Genomic DNA, 7117 nt, shown 5'->3' on the forward strand with positions numbered 1-7117 from the left:
CTTAGCTGCAGTTTCGTACTCGCCTAAGTTTTAAAAATCCCACCAAGTGGAGAGCGATCCTCCCACTCGGGGGCTTAGCTGCAGTCTCGTACTTGCCTAAGTTCGAAAAAATCCTACCGAGTGAAGAGCAATCCTCTCACTCGGGGGCTTAGCTGCAGTTTCGTACTCACCTAAGTTTTAAAAATCCCACCAAGTGGAGAGCGATCCTCCCACTCGGGGGCTTAGCTGCAGTCTCATACTCGCCTAAGTTCGAAAAATCTCACCGAGTAAAGAGCAATCCTCTCACTCGGGAGGCTAAGCCGCAGTCTCGTACTTGCCTAAGGTTCGAAAACCTTACCCAACCGGTTGACTGGGACGTCAAGACCATTGCTGAGTGCCTTGCTGTGAGTTGATCGATGCTATTCAAAGGTTGCTCGATCAGGCGACTGGCCGTCCTTCTCCAGAAGCTGATTACCTTGCTGATGAGCTGATCAATGCTACTCAAGGATCACCCAACCGGTCGACTGGAACAATGAGACCATTGTTGAGTGCCTTGCTGACGAGCTGATCAATGCTACTCAAGGATCACCCGATCGATCGACTGGAACGTCAAGACCATTGCTGAGTGCCTTGCTGGTGAGCTGATCAATGCTACTCAAGGATCGCCCGATCGGTCGACTGGAATGTCAAGACCATTGCTGAATGCCTTACTGATGAGATGATCAATGTTGCTCAAGGGTCGCCCGATCGGTCGACTGGCCATTCTTCTCCAGAAGCTGCACCAAGCAAACAGACAACAATTCGAGAGAAAAACGAATTTCGTTCGAAGACATACGCGATATATGAGATGATAAATCCAAAGTTTCTTGACTGCAGAATAAAGTGCTCGGGCATCAGGCCCGAAGGAGTTTTAACGGTTACAAATTCACTCGGAAATCCGAGGCAAATAAAAGTGAGGCATAATGTTTTTTAATCACTCGGCGGGAGAAGGACTGGCCGGGTCGCAGAAGCTGTCAAGGTCGATGCTGTCGGTGATGCGAGTGGCTGCCTCGAGGAAAGTGTCCATGAAATCCTAGAAGGAGTGCTTCTTAGTGTTGGCCACTTTGAGAGCTACCAACTTGTCTTCTTTAGCTTCCTTGCAGTGCACTCGGACCAGAGACAAAGCGACATTAGCACCACAGCGGGCAGAGGATTTCTTCCACTCTTGCACTCGACTTGGAATCTGGTTTAGCCGAGCCATCAAGGACTCGAGGTCTTGCGATAGTTCCTCCTGAGGCCAGAGCTCAGCATCCACTCGGGTCATCACCACCTTCAGCCAAGCCAGATAGTCAACTGCGTCATCCAAGCGCGATTCCAGTCGGAGCAAGTTCATCATGGCTTCATCCTTCATGGGGCAGTTGATAGGGTCGATACCTGTCTCGACCCGTCCAGTTTCGGCCTCGAAGTCCTGACAGAATTCTGTTTCATCACAACGAACAATGAGTCGACAGTGTTGCAAATCTCAGTCGGTGACAGTTATTTAACGAGGCAGACGTACCCTCAAGCTTCAGGACAAGCTTTGCCGCAAGTTGCTCTAAATGAGACTCTAGCCTTCCAGTCTTGGTCCTGAGGCCTTCGACTTCAGCGGTCAAGTTCTCCTTGTCCTTCCACAGCTGCTCAACTTCACGATTAGCGTCCAAGACAGCCGTCTTCAACGTCGCGTTCTCATCCTCCAGCTTGCCGACTGAAGCCAGCTTCTCGTCCGCAAGCTTCGTCTTCTCACACGCTTCCTTTTGAGCAGCTGCAAGGTCAAGATCCTTCTGCTCCAGAGCTTCCTTCATCCTCTCTAAAGAAACAACACTCTTCAGACGAGACTAGAGTTTGCGATTTTCACTACGCACATCTGCTTATGCGAATTCACTCGGTTCAAAGAGACTGAAAGAAAAGCCAGTGCCAAGTGTAAAGCTACAAAGCAGACAAAATGGCCGAGTGATTACCTCCCATGATGGTTGTTTCTTCTTGAGCTTCCTTCAGGTTCTTCTTCGCAAGTTCGAGATCAAGTTCCACACCGATATGCTTCTTCTTTAATTCGGTGAGCCGAGCTCCAAGATCACAAGACCTCTGCAGACAGGAAGACAGACATATCAGTCGACACATACAAACAACAGCGAAAGAGAAGGTTTACTCTAAGACTACTGCCGAATAAAATATTCAACAGTAGTCTCGGGGACTACACCCAGTGGGTGCACTCGGCGTGCCCCCACTGGATCAGATCAATACTCAGTAAAAAAAGCAGAGGCAGAATGACCAACACTCATCAGACCTCAGTCGACTGCCAGCAGCCGACCGTGGTCTTGGGGACTACACCCAGTGGGTGCACTCGACGTGCCCCCACTGATTCGAAAAGTGCAACATCAAAGATTTCTTGGGTTCTAAATGAAGGAACACCCACTGGGTGATCAGATATAAGGCAACGTTCAAAAGTTCAGTCGGAAGTTTACTAACCTGAACATTGGTCTGAAGGGCAATGCTAGCATTATAGGCTATCTGACTAGCCTCATGCATCACCTTCACCTGCTCCATGACAAGATTTGCCTGGCGAAGAGCTTCCCTAGAGGCACTTGGCGAATTGTCCGGAGTTTGATATGTACCAAAAAGGGATGGCTCTAGAGGGGTCAAAGTAGCGGCCGGGTTAGACGAATGGAGTTGCACCGGTGCAGCAGGCGTCTGTGAAGTCGACCCTGATGGATGATCAGTCGTCAACGGGTTGGCAATGTGACGTTAGTCCGAGCTGTCGCCTCAGGTGCCGGCGTTGACTGAGGGATTTGGACTTCAAGTCTCCTTCTACTCGAACCTCCACTCTTCTTCTTCCTCTCTTGTGGGGCTTCTTCTTCCTCCTCGTCATCAGGAAGCACAACAATATCTTGCGGAGCTACATAAGAAGAGAAGCACCAAATTTTCAGTCAATCGACCACCCACTCGGTTGAACAAGGACTGAGTTGAATGAACTTACCAGCCTGTGAGGTGGCCTCTTCGTCTTCTGCTGCCTTGTCAATATCCATGTCAGTGGCAGCGGAGGTGGGGCTGAAAATACACAAGAACTAGTCAGTCGGATCGGGAAAACCTTCGGTCGACTTATAGAAACGCAAACAAGATACCCACCCTGAGGCAACAGGGACGTCCATCTTGATGCGCGGCAGCGTCTTGTGGGTCTTGGGAGGGGCGACTTTAGGCTGCTTAGCCACCTTCTCCGTCGGCTCCGGAGTCGACGTCCGAGTGCGCTTCTGGGTGGTGGCGCTCGGAGCCACACTCTTCACTCGACCACCGGATGGATCGTGTTGCTGCTTGGATCGACGCTCAGAGCACGGCGGCGAGTCGACCTCTTCCTCCTCGTCCGACTCCTCGTTGTCCTCCTCCTCCTCCTCTCCTGGGGACTCCCATTCGCCACTCTCTTCCGCGCTGTCCTCCCCCTCCTGGTCCTGAGCCAAAGCCTGTTCGCCGTTGGGCATTGAGTACATCTCTGTGAATACCTGCAAAGCAAGTTGGCCAAAACAAGAGTCAGTCAACACCAAACACAGTCGGAATGCAAGCAGAAAACAGTCAGGACGGAGAAGGTACCTTGTCGGGTGGGTTGTCACTTTCGAAAGGGGCAACTCGTCTGGATCCTCTAGGGTTATCTTGATTGCCCGTGATACCCTTCAACCACAAGGCCACGGTGCCGAGCGGCACTTCTTCTGGATGGACCCGAGTGGAGTCGCCCAGTCCAGAGTACAACCACATCGGGTGGTCACGGGACTGGAGAGGCTAGATACGCCGAGCAAGGAACACCTCCAGCAAGTCCATTCCAGTGACGCCATCATTGATGAGCTGGACCACTTGGTCCACTAGCATCCTCGTCTCCATGGTCTCAGCAGTAGTAACCTTCAGCGGGGCAGGAGTCTGGACCCGGTCGAATGAAAAAGGAGGAAGACTGGTCGACTGGCCCGGAGTCGCCACGTCCTGGCAGTAGAACCAGGTCGATTGCCAGCCCCTGACGGATTCAGGGAGGATCATAGCGGGGAAAGCACTCCTGTTCCTCTTTTGGATACCTAAACCCCCGCACATTTGGATAACGTGGGTTTTCGAGTCGCTCGACTTCGCCTTCTTAACCGACTGGGAACGAATGGCGAAGATGTGTTTGAAGAGACCCCAGTGCGGTCGACACCCTAAGAAGTTCTTGCACATCGACACGAACGCGGCTAGATACGTGATGGTGTTGGGGGAAAAGTGATGGAGTTGTGCCCCGAAAAATTTCAAAAACCCTCGGGAGAAAGGATGCAGAGGAAGCGAGAAGCCCCGGTCGACATGGGTGACGAGCAAGACACACTCACCCGGTTGAGGTTGCGGCTTCGTCTCTCCCTCCGGCAGCCTCGCCGCTCCCTCTGCAATCAGCCCGGTCTCCTCCAGCTCGGTCAGATCCTCCTGCCGGATCGAAGACCGGATCCAATCGCCTTGGATCCAGCCTGGCGGCAACCCCGAGCGCGATGACGATCCGCGGCTCCTTTTCTTGCCCTTCGCCGCCCCCGTTGCCTTGTTGGCGCGCTCTAGTGCCGTCGTCTTGTCCTTCACCATGGTGGGAAAGCGGCGACGTCGGAGGCAGAAGCGCTTGGTTCGGCGGAGGAGCATAGAAAGGAGAAGAAGAGGCGGGCGTGCACAGTGCAAGCACCCCAGCCCCGTCGCCTTATAAAGGCTCACTTCCGAGTGACTGACACGTGGGGCCAGGCAATCCCGTCAAATCCTGCTACAGTTGCACGCAGCAAACGTGGCGAAAAAGGCAGCATGATAATCGAGGCGTCTCGGCCCGTCCGGGTTCCCCTTTTTTTTGGCGCCCTCCTACCCGCGCGCGCCTTCGAAATTTCATATCCCGCAGAATCCGGGATTCCCCACAAACAATCTCGCCTGAGATCTCACGCTCCCACACTACACTCAACGCATGAGGCCACCAGTTCGGTCGACGACTTCCTGAATGGATCAAGGCAATTGAGTCGACTCCGAAGTATCAACACATGCGTTCAGTCTAACAGGAAACACTCGCGGAGACACGAAGCACAGGACGGGTCCAATGCTGCCTTACTTTCCTCTCACACCTTAATCCATTCGGGGGCTACTGACGAGGATACAGACCCGGGGTAGGGTCATAGGCTCGACCTATACGTCCTACCCAAGGTCACTACCCTGGAAGATGGAAAGACCAAGAGTCAACAGAAGAGCACCAGTCTCGTACGTCGAGTGCAATCCACTCGACATACGCACCACTCGACGATCATTACCTATCGTCACTCGACCACAAGGAAGATCACTCGACCATATCAAAGACTAGAAGCCAGAAGAGCACACAACGGCCAGATATTTACTCCTTAGCCTTCATGAGCATTAAGAGTACTAAATGCTGGCGTTACCAGTAATGCCCCTACTTTATGTACATTAGTTCCCTTGTAATGGAGTGGGGCTGGGGTCCTGGCGCACTCTATATAAGCCACCCCTCCTCTGGCACAAGGGTTCGCACACTCTGTAATTCAACACACATAATCCAATCGACCGCCTCCGGGCACCGAGACGTAGGGCTATTACTTCCTCCGAGAAGGGCCTAAACTCGTAAACATCGTGTGTACATCTTCGCCATAGCTAAGATCTTGCCTCTCCATACCTACCCCCCTTTCTACTGTCAGGCTTAGAACCACGACAGGAGGGATCCACTCCATTGGTCTAGGAGCCGGTGCACTCTTCTCTCCTCTCTCCGGCTTCACCAGAAACTGCAGCTCCACCAAAAAAACTCAAGATGAAACAGTGTGTTACGAATGGGGTCTGGAAAATTCCTTCGTGTATAACTTTCCGACGTGTAGACCAGATTGCCCAGAGAGTGACAATCATGGTGATGAGCTCATCATTAGGCAGTGATTTGAACATGGAGAATAACCACTCCTTTGCATTATCATTTCGATTCATGGCCATGTGTTGCACGATCTCCTCCTTAGTCAATGCCCAGGTACTTCTGGATAATGCGCAATCCAGTAAAGAATGACGCCAACTGTCCTGCACCCCACATATTCCAGACATCCATTGTCGACATGTTTCTATGCTGGAGTAGATCTCCTGTGGGTAGTGAGTGCTGGGCAAGCCTCCAGGTGAAAACTTTCAACTTCGATGGCAGCTTCAACTTCCATAGGGCCGACCAACTTCCATAGGCTTCAACTTCGATGGCAAGCCTCCAGATTAGATGTATGTTCGTCCTCTTCTAACCAGGCTTCTCTTCCAGTCTTAATACGATAGATCATGCCGTATGCTGTTCGGACAGAAAAACGGCCTTTAGGGTCCTCAGACCACACCCAAAAGTCATGTACGTGCCTGTTACAAAGGGGTATTCTCAAGATAGCCTCGGCATCCATAGGAAAAAACACTTGTCTGATCAAATCCTCTCTCCAAGATGCTAATGAGGGATCAATTAAATCAGCCACTACTTGTGGAGGGTCCTGAACCAGCGACGAAATCGGTCTCATCATGCCAGCCCTCGGGGTCCAGTTATGCTGCCAGATGCGGGTCGACTTTCCATCTCCAATTCTCATGATAGCGCCATGTTTCATTATGTCTCTACCATCGACAATTGCCCTCCAAATCTGAGAAGGGTTTGATCCCAGTTTTGCCTCGAAGATAGAGCTATTTTGATAATACGCCGCCTTGAGGATACGAGAACTCAAGGAATTAGGTTCATTCAGAGACCTCCAAGCTTGTCGTGAGAGAAGAGCCAGATTAAAAACTTCCAAATCTTTAAAACCCGGACCACTCAGGTTCTTTGGTTTTGTCATCACATCCCAAGATACTCAAGCAGGCTTCCTCTTCCCTCTTTTGGATCCCCGCCAAAATTGTCTTATAAGTGTAGTCACACTTTCGCATAGTCCCCTAGGGAGTCTAAAACATGACATAGAAAAAAGAGGGTGGAAGTGATCTTTAAAAGAAGTGCTCCTCAATTAGTGATTTCGTGAGTCGTGGCCCACCCTGAAATTTTAAACCGGCCTATACCATAGAAAATTACATATAGACCAGAAAAGAAAACAAGGCCCAACAAACAATGGCTTACTCGTCCCGACCCATCTCAGCCAGCTAGCCCAACAAACATTCTCAA

The sequence above is a fragment of the Triticum dicoccoides genome, chromosome 7B (genome assembly GCF_002162155.2).
Source record: "Triticum dicoccoides isolate Atlit2015 ecotype Zavitan chromosome 7B, WEW_v2.0, whole genome shotgun sequence".
NCBI lineage: Eukaryota > Viridiplantae > Streptophyta > Magnoliopsida > Poales > Poaceae > Triticum > Triticum dicoccoides.